Source organism: Camellia sinensis, chromosome 4, assembly GCF_055761805.1.
Source record: "Camellia sinensis isolate YWXY chromosome 4, ASM5576180v1, whole genome shotgun sequence".
NCBI lineage: Eukaryota > Viridiplantae > Streptophyta > Magnoliopsida > Ericales > Theaceae > Camellia > Camellia sinensis.
Window position 1 is genome coordinate 15,412,880 of NC_138964.1, and position 13,407 is coordinate 15,426,286.

A 13,407-nucleotide genomic window follows, 5' to 3' on the forward strand; every position below is an offset into this window, starting at 1 on the left:
CTTTTTCTCACTTTCGAGCCAATGTTGAACACCCTTGGGCCATTTTCTTGAACTTTTAACCACATATTTGTGTTGTAGACACATGGGAGGACACCAAAAGTTGGTGGCCGGCTAGTAATTCCACCTGACCCTTTTGAACCCTTCCTAAAAATGGCCTATTCTCTCTCATGTTTTACAGTTGACAATTTTGAACCACAGGGTTGTGTTGCGGACACCTGGGAGGACACCATTTTGTGGTGGCCGGCCAGAAAATCTTTTGACCTTTTTGACCCTTGGCCGGCCGGCCATAGGGGGTGGCCGGCCGGCCACCTACAGCTCCAAAAAGTGGTCGGCCATAATCCTTGCAATGTGTACATTACAGCTATACACTTTTTTCCCCCCAAAAATCTGTATCCGGGGGGGACAACTTTTGGGGGGAAACTTGGCTTGTTTTCCCCCATTTCTTTCCCCCCTTTTCCCCCATCTTTGGTCCATATACTTGGCTGGCCAGCTCTGTCCTAAGGGTTAAAAAATTTCCCTTCAAACCCTTTGCATTATATCTCTCTCCCTCTCCATCTCCAAGCTTCCATTCTTCAAACCCTACACCATTTTACACTACACCACCAAGCCCTACCCTTCCATCCTCCACTCCAGCAGTTTGAGGGTGTTCTCCAGAGCTTAGGGGTGCTGCAAATTCAAGCCAAGAGTTGCTAAAGACTTGTCTTCAAGGCAAATCAAGAATCAGCGGTCTTCCGAGGCTTGGCACGTATTTCAAGAATAGGTGCAAATAGAGGCTAATTGGGGCATCGTCATGGATTTCCGCGCAAAGGCAACCCGGGCATGCATCATTCATCATCCGGAATGGAATCAAGGCAGTCCCTGCCTTGCATGCCAGTTTATTTATTTTCTTAGTTAATTTGTTAATTAATTAGGAATTTGTACATTATTTGGACTGTAATATTTGGACTGTACTATTCTTTCATTTGGGACTGTATTATTTATTTGGACCCTCTGCGCGAGGGCAATGTTGTAATAAGTGTGTGTGAGTGCGATGTATATCTTCCAACCCCACGTCTTTCTTCCCTTTTATTTACCTGCTTATGGTGGTTAGATTAGGGCATGTTTCAATTAGCATACAATATGACAGCATGTTTGCATCATTCATCTGTTTTGCATGCACCGGGCTCGGCGCATCATACTAACTGCATTGTATTTCAATTTCAAAGTTGAATACATGTTAGCTGTAGCATTCCATATGCCATGTTTAGAATAACCGAGCCTGCTATAATTGCATTTTTGCATGTGTTGCATTAGGCATTTCTGTATACTTAGGATCATGCATGATTTCTAATGTAGTTTCTGTTTTGGCTTGGAGTACTCGGTGAGTTTTTATGCTTTAGTATCCTTGCATGCGTGTGAGTGACTGCCATGAATAGCATGCTTACCATGAGGCTATTTGCTTATGTGATATAACTGCCTGAATGCCTGTGGGTGAAGGTTGGGTTACTTGGATTGGAATAAATCATTAACTGTTTGTTGTAAGCCCACTAGATAGTGGCAAAATCGTCTTTTCTAAGCCCACCCGAAGGTGGCAAAATCTGCATTTTAAGCCTACTTGTGAGTAGCAAACCATCTTTCAAAAACAAACATGAAATGTTTTCTTCCAATTCGGGCGATCCAGTCTATACTTGTATGCTGTGCGCATCACATAGTAACCTAGGCTAATAACCGGAATAAGGACACACAATGTTTTCAAAACTTGATATCACGGTTAGTAGAGGCCGATCTTTGATCGGGCGAGCGGGGGTGCTCACGAAGTGACCTTCCCCAATCGTACCCAAGTTCCCGAGCCGAAGCAACTTTGGTGATGACGGACACGTGGCCTTTGGCACCGAGTCAGGGTTTCCTAAATTTTCCCAAAATAAAATATTTAGGTGGCGACTCTGTATCTGGCAAAGCAGTCCATGTTTGGCACTTCTTTCAAAAATCAGTTTTCTCAAAACGATTTGCCGGATTTGGACTCTTTGGTTCAGACTTAGAACCGTGACATTTGAGAGTCTTGAGCTGTAGTGACCCCAAAAATGAACAGAACGGGACTCATCCTCCCGGGGCGTTCGGGGACGTCTACAGGTGGCTGGAGGTTGTCCTCGTTATAATACTTGCTTCGGTTTGATTTCTTTGGCACGCCGCCCTCCTGGCCGACGTCCTCTTCTCCGTGATTCTTATCATGAGTTTCTTCGTTGTAGTTGTCTTCTTCGTCATCAAGGTCAATATGTTTCCTACTCTCAGTAGGGGTGTCATTACCAACCTTCTCTTTCGGTCTGTCGTTGGCCATCTATTCTCCTTTTATTCCCACAGACGGCGCCAAATTGTGTGTGTCAATTTCTGACCACACTGCCCAACTTAGTATTCAGCTGGAGAACACTGGCAGAATAGATGACACCTAGCTAACTTGAAACAGAAAGAGAAGATTCCGGCGGTGGTTCGTCCACCCGGGGGCACTCCGACGATCAAGTCAGTATATCTCTCACAGATAATCAATAGTGCAAGCTCACTATTCAGAATATAAATTGCGTACCTTAAACCCACAGGGGTGCCTCTCTTTTATAGCTAACTCAATCCTTGTCCCAAGAGGAGCCTAGTTCTAATGTACTTAGGATTACTATCAATCTTGGACTCCTAGTAGGATTGGGATAAACTCCTTAAGAGTCTTATCCTTTCCCAACTATAGTCTTCCATTTTTCCAGGACTCTTGTGCCTTATCCGCTTATCTCGGATTCCAATATCTTCGGAGGTAACCTCGGCCTCGCCGAGATAACCTCGGCGTCATGACCAGGACACGTGGCACCTCGGCTGACACGTCGGCATCACCTTAGCCACGTGTTGGTACTCAGAAAATATATCCCCACGCCACGTGTTGGTACTCAGAAAATATATCCCACACTTTTTATTTTAATATTTCAATTTAGATTCTTCTAATCATTTTTCTTATTATAAAACTTTAATATATATTTAAGTAAATTTTAATAGATGCAAAATAGATGTAACCTTTTTAGAATACTGTTAAATATTAAAAAAAAATTAAATGCATAATTATTATTATTTTTTAAATATATCAAAAAAGTCCATGTTCAAACTTGGCTTTGCACCTTAAAAAGGTCAAAGCTGACCCTGTCCCAACCTACCACTTGATCTTTTGTAGACTCCATACAACGATTTGCAACATACTTTCTCATCAAATAACGCAAACTTATAATTTTTCACTTTCGTTCGGCTAATCTAAAGTTTGTTTCGGAGATGAGAGAAATGATTTGGCATGTAATTTATATCATATATAAAATTATATAAGTTGGATATAAATTTATGTAAATTTATAAAAAAAAAAAAAGTTAATATTTGTATAAATTTTATATTTAATTTATATATTTTTATGAGATTATTTATATAAATTTTTGAAATTTTATTTAACTTTGTAGTAAGGTCCCATATTATGTGCATTGAACACAGAAAAAAATTCCGATGGGTAACATTAGGTTGGGTTTGGATTTGAAGACCTAGGAAAAACATTAGCTTTTTGACAAACAAAAAGTGATAATTTTTTAAAGCACTAAATGAGGACCAAAGTAAGATGTAATTAATACAGAAAATTGCAATTCCGTTGAAAGGTCAAAAAAATTTATAAATTAATGATAAATTTTTTCAATTTTAATAATTGAATTGATAATTTTTTTCATAATTTTGTAATTTCTTTTATCTTTCAACTGATTTGCAATTTTTCCTAACTAATACTTAAGGAGTGAAAGTATAATTTACTCTAAAATAATAGTCAATCTTAAAATATATAAATAAAAAAATTAGCTAATTAAACTTAGTAGAAAATTCTACTATACACACTCCTTGAAATAGGTGTATCATATGCTCCTCTAATTATGCTATTTTTTTTTAATGATAACTAATTTTCTTCTTTAGTTTTGGCATTATTTTAGTTATGACTCATAAGACATTTGATTATGCCTCATGTGGTGTTTAGTTATGTTTTTTTTTAAAAAAAAAAAAAAAAATTTATGACTCAAAAAAATATGGAGTTATGCCATTTTCTTTTTTAATTATAAAGTGCATGTGTATTAGGTGTGTGCATCGTCCCGCTGGCCCACATAGCCCGCCTAATCTAACCCTATTTTTTAAAGGCATGAAAATATTATTTTAGCTCATAGAATTGCGATGGGTTGATATTTTCAGCTCGATTGATTAATGGGTAGGGTTTGAAAATTATACTTTTAGCCCAACTCGACGCGCTACATATTTAATTTAAATAATTTAATTATTTATATAATATATTAAAAACATATACTTTTTTATTGTTGGCCATATTATTTGTAAGATGTTCAAGTGGTCACTGTTTTGCTAAAAACATTCACGAAAAAATGTTTGAAGAAATTTGAAATTTAAACTGTTTTTTTGTTAGTTTGATGTACTACTAATGGTTTGGTTTAAAAAAACTAACTTATGAAATTATGAGTGTGCTTGGTTTAAAATATTTTGTAATCTTTTAATTAATATGGTATTAATCTTTAACAAGTAGTTGCTTTATAGGCCTTTATCTATTTATGAAGGAATAACCAGTACTATGATGTTTGTTTTTTTTTTTTTTATGTTTTTTTTAAAGCTTATGTACATGGCCCAATGAACTGGCTTGGGAATTATAATTTATTTGGGATTGGGTTTGGATTAATTATATAAGCTCGATGTTTTGGCCAAGTTAGCTTGGATAGACACAAAATTCCTTATTAAGTTGTGCTGGCCCAACTCAGCCCAGTGAATGACCACCCTTAATTTATACCATAGTCTTTCCAAAACTTAGTAATTTTATACATTTTTATCATCTCATTACCACCCATCCACTTTTATTAGGGCTGACCAAGAAATTCGTGAAATCCGTAATCTAATCCAGTCCAGTCCAATCCAGTAGGTTTGGATTGATTTTTTGAATCCGTGGTTCGGTTTCGGATTGAAAAATTAAAAATTCGTAGTTCACGGATTGGTTCCGGATTGAACCCCACGGTTTCGGATTGGAACCGATCCGGACCGTATATAAATAGTCTATATTTTTATTGTACACCCTTCTGCATAGTATCTTCTATTATTTTATATAAAACTTAAATCCAAATCTAAACTCATATCGTATCTTCTTTTATTATTTTTATTTGCTAGTTTTTAATGTTAATTTGTAATGGTCTAAATACTTATAGTGGAACCAGTTTTCTTATGGTTGTTTAAATTCTAGAACAATATGTCGCTATTATGAAAAGACATGTTGTTATTGTGAAACTAATATGGTGCTATAATTATATTTTTATGAAATTAAAGTGATATATATTTTTTTGTTATTTAATTATGTAAATCCGTGGTCCTAAACCGATCCAATCCATGTTTAAATGGATTGGTTCGGATTGGTTCCACAATTTAAACGGATTGGATTGGTTCCAATTTTTTAGGAACCGTAGATAACGGATTAGTCCTGATTTTACCCCAATCCGATCCAATCCGGACCATGTTCATCCCTAACTTTTATTAAATGTCTGGTTTGGGAAGTGACTACTTTTTAGACAATTTAACTATTTTAATAGGTTATTTTAGTTTTTGTGTTTGGGAAGATGCATTGAATTTTTTATTTGATTATTGTATTGAAAAATGTGTTTGAAATGATGTTGGGATAAAAAATAATTAAATTGTCCCCAAAAAGTTATGCCTAATGTGATGATTGATGTGTTGGGATATGAAATGACTAAATTGCCCCTGTGTTTTGGAATGCTAAGTTGGTGTGTTAGTTAGAAATTAAAAGGGCAAAATTGTAATTTCAAATCTATCCTGCACAGCCATGACACTTCTGCCAAGCCTCAACGCCAGTTTCTAATTAAAATAAAATTTTAAAAAAACTCAACTACAATAAAGCTATTTAGCTATTTGTTTGAATGAGGCTACAACAGCCTCATAGCCTGACTTCCCAAAAATGCCCAAAATCTCACTTTTGTTCTTAGATTTTTATCAAAATTTTACTTTAATTTGTCCATTTTTAATTTTCATTAGCCTTATCAACAATAGAGGGACGAAAGTGTAAGATTTCTATTTGACTTAAAGTATAACGAATTGATTATTACAATTGAAAGTGAATGGACTAAGATAAAATTTTAACGAAAGTTCAAGAATACTAAGGGCTAGTTTGGGAACATTGGTTTTTAGTCGGGCTTCATTTGGAAACATGATATTTTAGTATTTTTTTAACTTTTTGGCTAAAATATGAGATAAAAAATTTTTTGTATCTTCGGAATGACTTTTTAATTTTTTATAAAAAGAAAAAAAAAAACAAGAAGAGAAGGAAATTTTAAATTTTTTGGTATAATTTGTTGGCTTTTTAATAATTTTTTTATGTTTAGGATAAAATCAATATTTCCAGATGAGATCTCAAAAAGTCTATTATCAAATCATTTTATTAAAAAAAATTTCACACATTTTTTTGTAAAAAAAAGAAAAATAAAAAAATAATAAAAATTCAATTTTCAAACCTCTTCTAAGTGTAATTTATCATTAAAAAAAAAACACACACACACAAAAGCAAGAATAAAAACAAAATTAAAATCAAACAAACAAAGTTGCCGTTTGGCAAAAACCTTTTTAGTTTGAGGTTAAAAAATTTGATTCGGTTGATTTTTTTAACTTTTTTAACTTTTGTAATAGAAAAAGTAAAATAATTATAATTTAAATATAATATTTTATCTTATTAATTTTTTAACATATTTTATCTTTTAATAATTATTTTAACGCCCGCAAGCTTTGCGCCAAACCATTGCGGTAAAAGAAAACTTGGGTTTCATTCAGTGGTCCTACAATCCCATCTTAGGGTAAGGTGAGGCAAAGATCAAGCAGTAACGATTCCCTTAATTGTAATATAACTTTATTAATAAATTAAAATTGCAAAAGAAAAATAAAAAACAAAAAACAAAAAAAACAACTAGGAAAATTCGTTTGGCAAGAGGTTAGGGCTAAAAAATAACAAAAGATAAAATAAATTAATAGAACAAAATACCATATCTAAATTTTAATTATTTTACTATTTCTTTTATAAAAATTAAAAAAAATTAACTCAAAGGAATATTTGAATTCCCAACTAAAAAATGCCAATTCAAAAAAATCAACTAGTAAAAAAATGGGTATGGCTTCTGTTCAGTCCGATTCGGAATCGGACTGGACCGTACTGTTGGGTCTATGGGAGCTCACCAAGGGTTTCGTTTTGATAATCTGAATTGTTCAATGTGTAGAAATCGTCGAGTACTATATATTTATAAAAAATAATATTGATCGGATATCGATAGCTATGTAATCAAAACAGTTTTTTGTCAACCGTTAATTTGTTCACCGTCAAATTTTTTTAATACGAAACTGATTTGATCATATAGTTATCGATATCCGATCAACGTAATTTTTTATAGACATATATTACTCGACGATTTTATACATTCAACAATTCAAATTATCAAAATAAAAACCATTATAAACTTTTACCGAACCAACAACACGATCCAGTCCGATCCCGAACGGGACAGAAGCCATACCATGAAAAAATTTTACCCTAAGAAAAACAAGAGTCAGAGTTTTTGGAGGACGTAGGTAAAAAGCAGTCCGGGTGGGGGATACGAAGGGGGAGACGCCTGGCACGCCAATCAACGAAACGTGTTCTATTCTATGCATCTCCTTCTCTCTCTTTCTTCTATTACTCATCATCATCATCATTGCCTAATTCTATATCTATTCTATTGCCTCTCTCTCTCCTCTCTCGCCGCCTGCCTCCTCCTCAACCATTTCATGACCTTCTTAATTAATTTATTATATCTATATCTATATATATCTCCATTTTAGGTTGGGTGAACCTGAGCTCTGAAACAAGCTCTTATTTATTTTTATTTTTTTTCCTGATTGATGATGCGTTGTGTTGTGAGTGAGTGAGTGAGTGAGTTTGAGACAGTGAATGGTGAAGAAATGGATTGGTGGCATAAGATGAGGAAGGGTTGGATTATCCTCTCTCTCCGTCTCAAGTCTCGTAAACCCGGTCAGTTCTCTCTCTCTCTCTCTCTCTCTCTCTATATATATATATATATATAATGTGCACCCTAAAACATGTGTACATATGAAACGAATTTTTGTGATACCATGGAATGGAAATAAGTAATGATTTTGTTGTAAAAATCATGACAAACAAAATTATATTGTGCATTTCTAAAATTATGAATGATAAAGTTATGTTCTTTTTATTAAAAACTACATTTTTTGTAATTAGTAAAAAATTATGTTTTTGTGATTAAAAGTTATATATATATATATATATATATTTGCATAAGGTGTATGTATGTATGTATGTATGTTTTTTTTTTTTTTAGTTAAATATCTTATCCTTTGTTAAATTATGAAATTTTGACTTTTTAATACCATTATTTATTGTATATTGGTTGATACTGTCTATTAAATTTTGATATCAATATCGGAGCAATTTTTGTGTGCAAAGAGAATAGGGGGCATGTGGTACCTTTCTCTTTTTTTATTAGTTGAGAAAGTAGGAATTACATTTATGTATTGAATGATAGGGAGACAACGTAAAAAATCATGGTGTTAGTGATTAGTTAAAGGCATCATGTGACATGCCATATAATACTCTCCTAATATTCAATTTTTATCTCAATATCGTTATTTAAAACTAGATAGCCTTTTCATATTGTGATTTAACTTTTTTAATTTAAAAAGAAAAATTGATTAGTAATCTTGGATGACTTAATGAGGAAGGGCAAAAAACATTTATTGCAAGTGTTGTTAAAAGTTTACTAGGCAAAAAAAGTGACAATTACTTTAGTGAAAGGAACATTCTTGAAATATTAGAGAACTGTTTAGGTATGTGGTTTATATAATACTAGCGGCATTTGATAGGTGTCTTTTTAAAGTTGTAAAGAGCTATAAATTTAACTACAAGAGACAAAACTTATAAATAATTACATGAATTTGACCTGACCGTTAAGTCAAGTATGAAGTTACAGGCGATTACGGAAAGATATTTTTTTTTTAAAAAAAAAAAGACAAATTACATATACCATTCGAGATTTAATAAAATTACAGATATTTTTAAAGTTTGAAAAAATTACAGACACCCCTAAAAGTTATATTTACATAACAAATTGAGGGATAAATTATTATAAAAATATAAATTTCATGGGACAATTTGTTATAAAAATATAAACCTCAAGAAAATATTTGTAATTTTTAAAACTTCAAGAGATATCTGTAATTTAACTAAATCTAGAAAGAGATATATGTAATTTGTCCTAAAAAAAAAAAAAATGACAGGCTTTATAAATAGGTGTGTTTTGTATCTTATGTAACTAACTAACACCTTTCGTCTGTATGCTTTTAACACACACATTCAAAGGGAAAAACAAAAAAAAAAAAAAAAAAAAAAAAAAAAAACGCAACAACAACGTATATTCGTTTTTTCTTGGTTGACTCTCAATATCTTTATTTAAAAAAAAAACATTTTCAATTTTTTTTTTTTCCTTCATGATTTTGATCTTTAAAGAGGCAGCCAATGAAAATATTTATTTTGCCAATGTGAAATCTAGAGCCAATAATAGCAAGTCAAATTGATGTTTTTGTGTATATTAATTTTTTTTTTTTTTAGTAGGAGGCTTTCCTCCCGTCCAAAAATAGACGATCTGATAATTGTAATTTACTTATTTTATTAGGTATTTTGTGTATTTTATCCATAAAAAAATTAAGTCAATTCAATAACTGTAACTTGTTTAATTTACTGTGTATTTTGTTGGGCAATTTGTGTATTTTATCTATAAAAAAAATTAGATTGATCTAATAACTTTAGCTTATTTAATTTACCGTATTTTTCACTAAAAAATAGATGATAATTATATTTTTTAAAAATAAATCATATATTTTTTTGATGGCAAAAATAATAAATTGAATAAATTACGTATGTTAGATTGACTTAATTTTTTTATAGATAAAATATACAAAATACCTGTTAAAATAAATAATTTGAATTATCCAATGGTGATTGCCCAATTAACCGCTTCCAATTCAGATTTTCGAATGGAAGAATCTTCCTTTTTTATTTTTTATTTTGGGTGATTACATTATTTTCACTCATTTTTCGTTGAGGAGCAGCTCCTCTCCCTTTTAAATCAGATTGGAAGATACTATTCGGTTTTTGTGGGCTTATTACAAAATTTACATCGATAATCAAACTATGAATATGTAGGGCTTATCAAGCACCTCGTTCTTGTAAAAAAAATCACGCTGATTGGATATTGATATTCACTTGATCAGACCATATTTGTGTAAACGGTAAATATGATTTTTAAAATAAATTGTTAATATAAATGTGATCTGATCAAGTGTCTATCGATATTCGATCAATGTAATTTTTTGCAGAGATGAAATACTTAATAATTTTTAAATATTGAACCGTTCGAATCATCCATACGTGCTCCATGATCGATCCATGGAGGCTTAATAATACTCTCTAATTGAAAAATCTAACCGAAAGGAAGCCCACTTCTTTCAATAATTATTGTTGAACTGCAAAGTAGATAAGAGTATCTACCTAGATGGTGTTATAAATGATGACAAAAATTTACCACCTCTTTGGATTGTTTTGGGGAGTGGATTAAAAATTGATTTTTTAGTTTTTTTATTTATTTTTAAAAAAATATATAAAAATATAGAGAGATGATTTTACTCAAAATAAATTAAAAGTCAAAATTTGATTTTTAGTCATGTTTCCAAAATCACCACATGTGTCAGCATATTATTTGATATAAAAATAAGTGATAGGATTATATCAATGATAGATTAACACATAAAGTGATATGCTGAAGGTGATATAAAAATACGATAAGTAGAGCATTATTGAAATTTTAATGATATATAGTATTTCTTTGTCCTTTTAATTTAGGAGATGGATTCTTTCCGATCCATGTTAGATTGGAGGGTGTTGTTGGGCCTATCAAGGAGCTTTTATCAAGAATTTGAACCATTAAATGTGTAGGAATTGTTGATTATTTTATTTCTGTAAAAAATTACGTTGATCGGATATTGGTACTCACTTCATCAAATCACATTTGTGTTAATGATAAATATGATTTTAAAAATAATTATAAAAAAAATTGTCAAACACAAATAAAATATAATCAAATGATTATCGATATCTGATCAATGTAATTTTTTATAGAGATAAAATACTCCACAAATCTTACATATTAAACAATTCAAATCATTGATGCGAATTCTATGCTCTCACAAAGTCCTAACCGTGCCCTCCAATTAATTTTCTTAACTGGAGAGAAACTTCTCCCTTGAGTTATGGCTTATACATTTAAACAATGTGTTGGAACTAATAATTAAATTTTTGGCATTATTATTAGCTTATGCATAAAAGGAAGACATGAATTAAATTTTAGCAAACAAATATTGAGGGCAATTCTTAAAAAAAATGCAAATGGTATCATGTAAGACTATATTTTAGGATTCATTTGGAGACTTTGTTATTTTAATTAACTTTATAGTTATTTGACTATTTTAACCTCGCTAGAAAAGTTATGTTTAAAGGGGGTTGGGGAAATGGCGACCTTGAGGGGAGAGGTGGTGTTGGCACCGGCGATGCCGTTGACGGTGGAGGTGGTGACAATAGCTGGTTAGAATTAGAGATTAGGGTGTTGGAAGGATGAAAAAGAGAGTATTTCTAGTGCAATGGATTGTGTATTGAGTAAAATATATATATATTTTTTAAATTTGTATGAACTGAGATATAATGTGTATAGAGATAAAAGGGTGTGTGAAAATAAAATTTCTCCATAAATTCTTTACTAAAATGTGAGATTTTTTAATTAGACTAAAAAATGTATTGTTGTGAATGCAGGCGTCAGTATTGGTGGCAGCGACACATATGGTGGTAATGTGGGCAGTGGTCTTTCAAAGCTTCGTGAAGAGGTACAAAAGTGTGGATACAAAGATGTGCAAGTGATGTGGAACATATTGACCGCTTCTCCTCATCTTCGTCCTAAGCCCACCAAAAGAAGATCCTACTGGAAGCTTCTCTTTTGGTCTAATCACAAACTCACTCCTTCCTCTTTCTCCTCTTTTTCTTGAAAATCAAAATGCTTTATCATAAAACTTAGACAATACACATCCTAGATACATAGTATATGCACACATTAAGATAAATAAGATAGTTTGGCTTTTCCATGCATACCAAAAAAAAAAAGTGTAAATATTGTACTAGTTGTATGCATGTACTTTATACATAAATGAGGGGGCCTCAGTTTTTGTCATGTGAACAATTTAATTTATAATGTGTGTGATAGCATTTGGATGAAATTATGTGATACTAATCTTTGCTTGGCCTCACTTACTTCTCAGTATTCAGTATCACTCACTCAACAGTATTTGACATTTTGGTAGGTATCTAATTGACACTTGTACCAATGATATGAAATCCTTCAAAAAAGAAGTTATTTTTATAGAAAACTAATACAAAATCTACCATTATTTTTCATAGAAAATTTATACAAAATTTACCACCAAAATGATGTGGGTAGTGGTGATATTTTCATAATTAATATTCATTTTAAGGTTTTTTATTTTAAAATAATAAGTTCACAATGCAACCACATCATTGTATATAAATTTTTTTTTGTATGTTTTTCAGTTTGTAAAGCATTACTCTAGTATAAATTATTCTAAAAATCGAATTACAAGTGCCCGTAAGACTTTTACTTTAAGGCCAAGCCACTTGTATTCTAAAGTGGGATCATAACATTATGGCAAATGGAAAATGCCTCGTAGCTCGATTTTTAAGGCTCGAGTTTGGCTCGTTTTGGGCTGTCTTTTTTTCTCTTTTTTTTTTTTTTCTTTTTCTTCTTTATTTCTTTCCCCTCCATTCGAACATAGAGACGGAGAGGGAAGAGAAGAAGGTCGCCCAGCCCGTCGCCCGTCACCCAGCCCGTCGCCGCCGATCGCCCAGCCGTCGCCCAGCCCGTCGTCGCCGATCTCCCAGCCCGTCACCCAGCTCCGATCGTCGCAGCAGCCTCCTCCTCCTCCTTCCTCCTTCCTCCTCCTCTTCCTCCTCCTTCCTCCTCCGCCCCGCCTCCGCCTCCTCCTCCTCCTCCTCCTCCTCCTCCCCCTCTGAATATGCCCCCTCCAGTCCTCCTCCTTTCTCCTCCTCGTCCTCCTCCTTCCTCTCTTCTCTTTCTCTTCTCCACCCTTCTTCGAGCCACAGATTCGAGCTATGAATCGGAACCGAATGGCAAATATACATATGCATAATTAAAAAACAACAATAATTTTGTGTAGATTTGCAAAATATTTGCTCAGCAA

The 13,407-nt window shown here is 32.6% G+C and overlaps 1 long non-coding RNA gene across 1 annotated transcript; it reads left to right on the forward strand.

The window, feature by feature from the left end:
• Positions 1 to 7,906: 7,906 nt before the first annotated feature.
• LOC145823263 (uncharacterized) lies at positions 7,907 to 12,442 on the forward strand. The gene is made up of 2 exons (XR_014365540.1): positions 7,907 to 8,083; positions 11,951 to 12,442. It is a non-coding gene; the product is annotated as an uncharacterized LOC145823263 (long non-coding RNA).
• Positions 12,443 to 13,407: the final 965 nt, after the last annotated feature.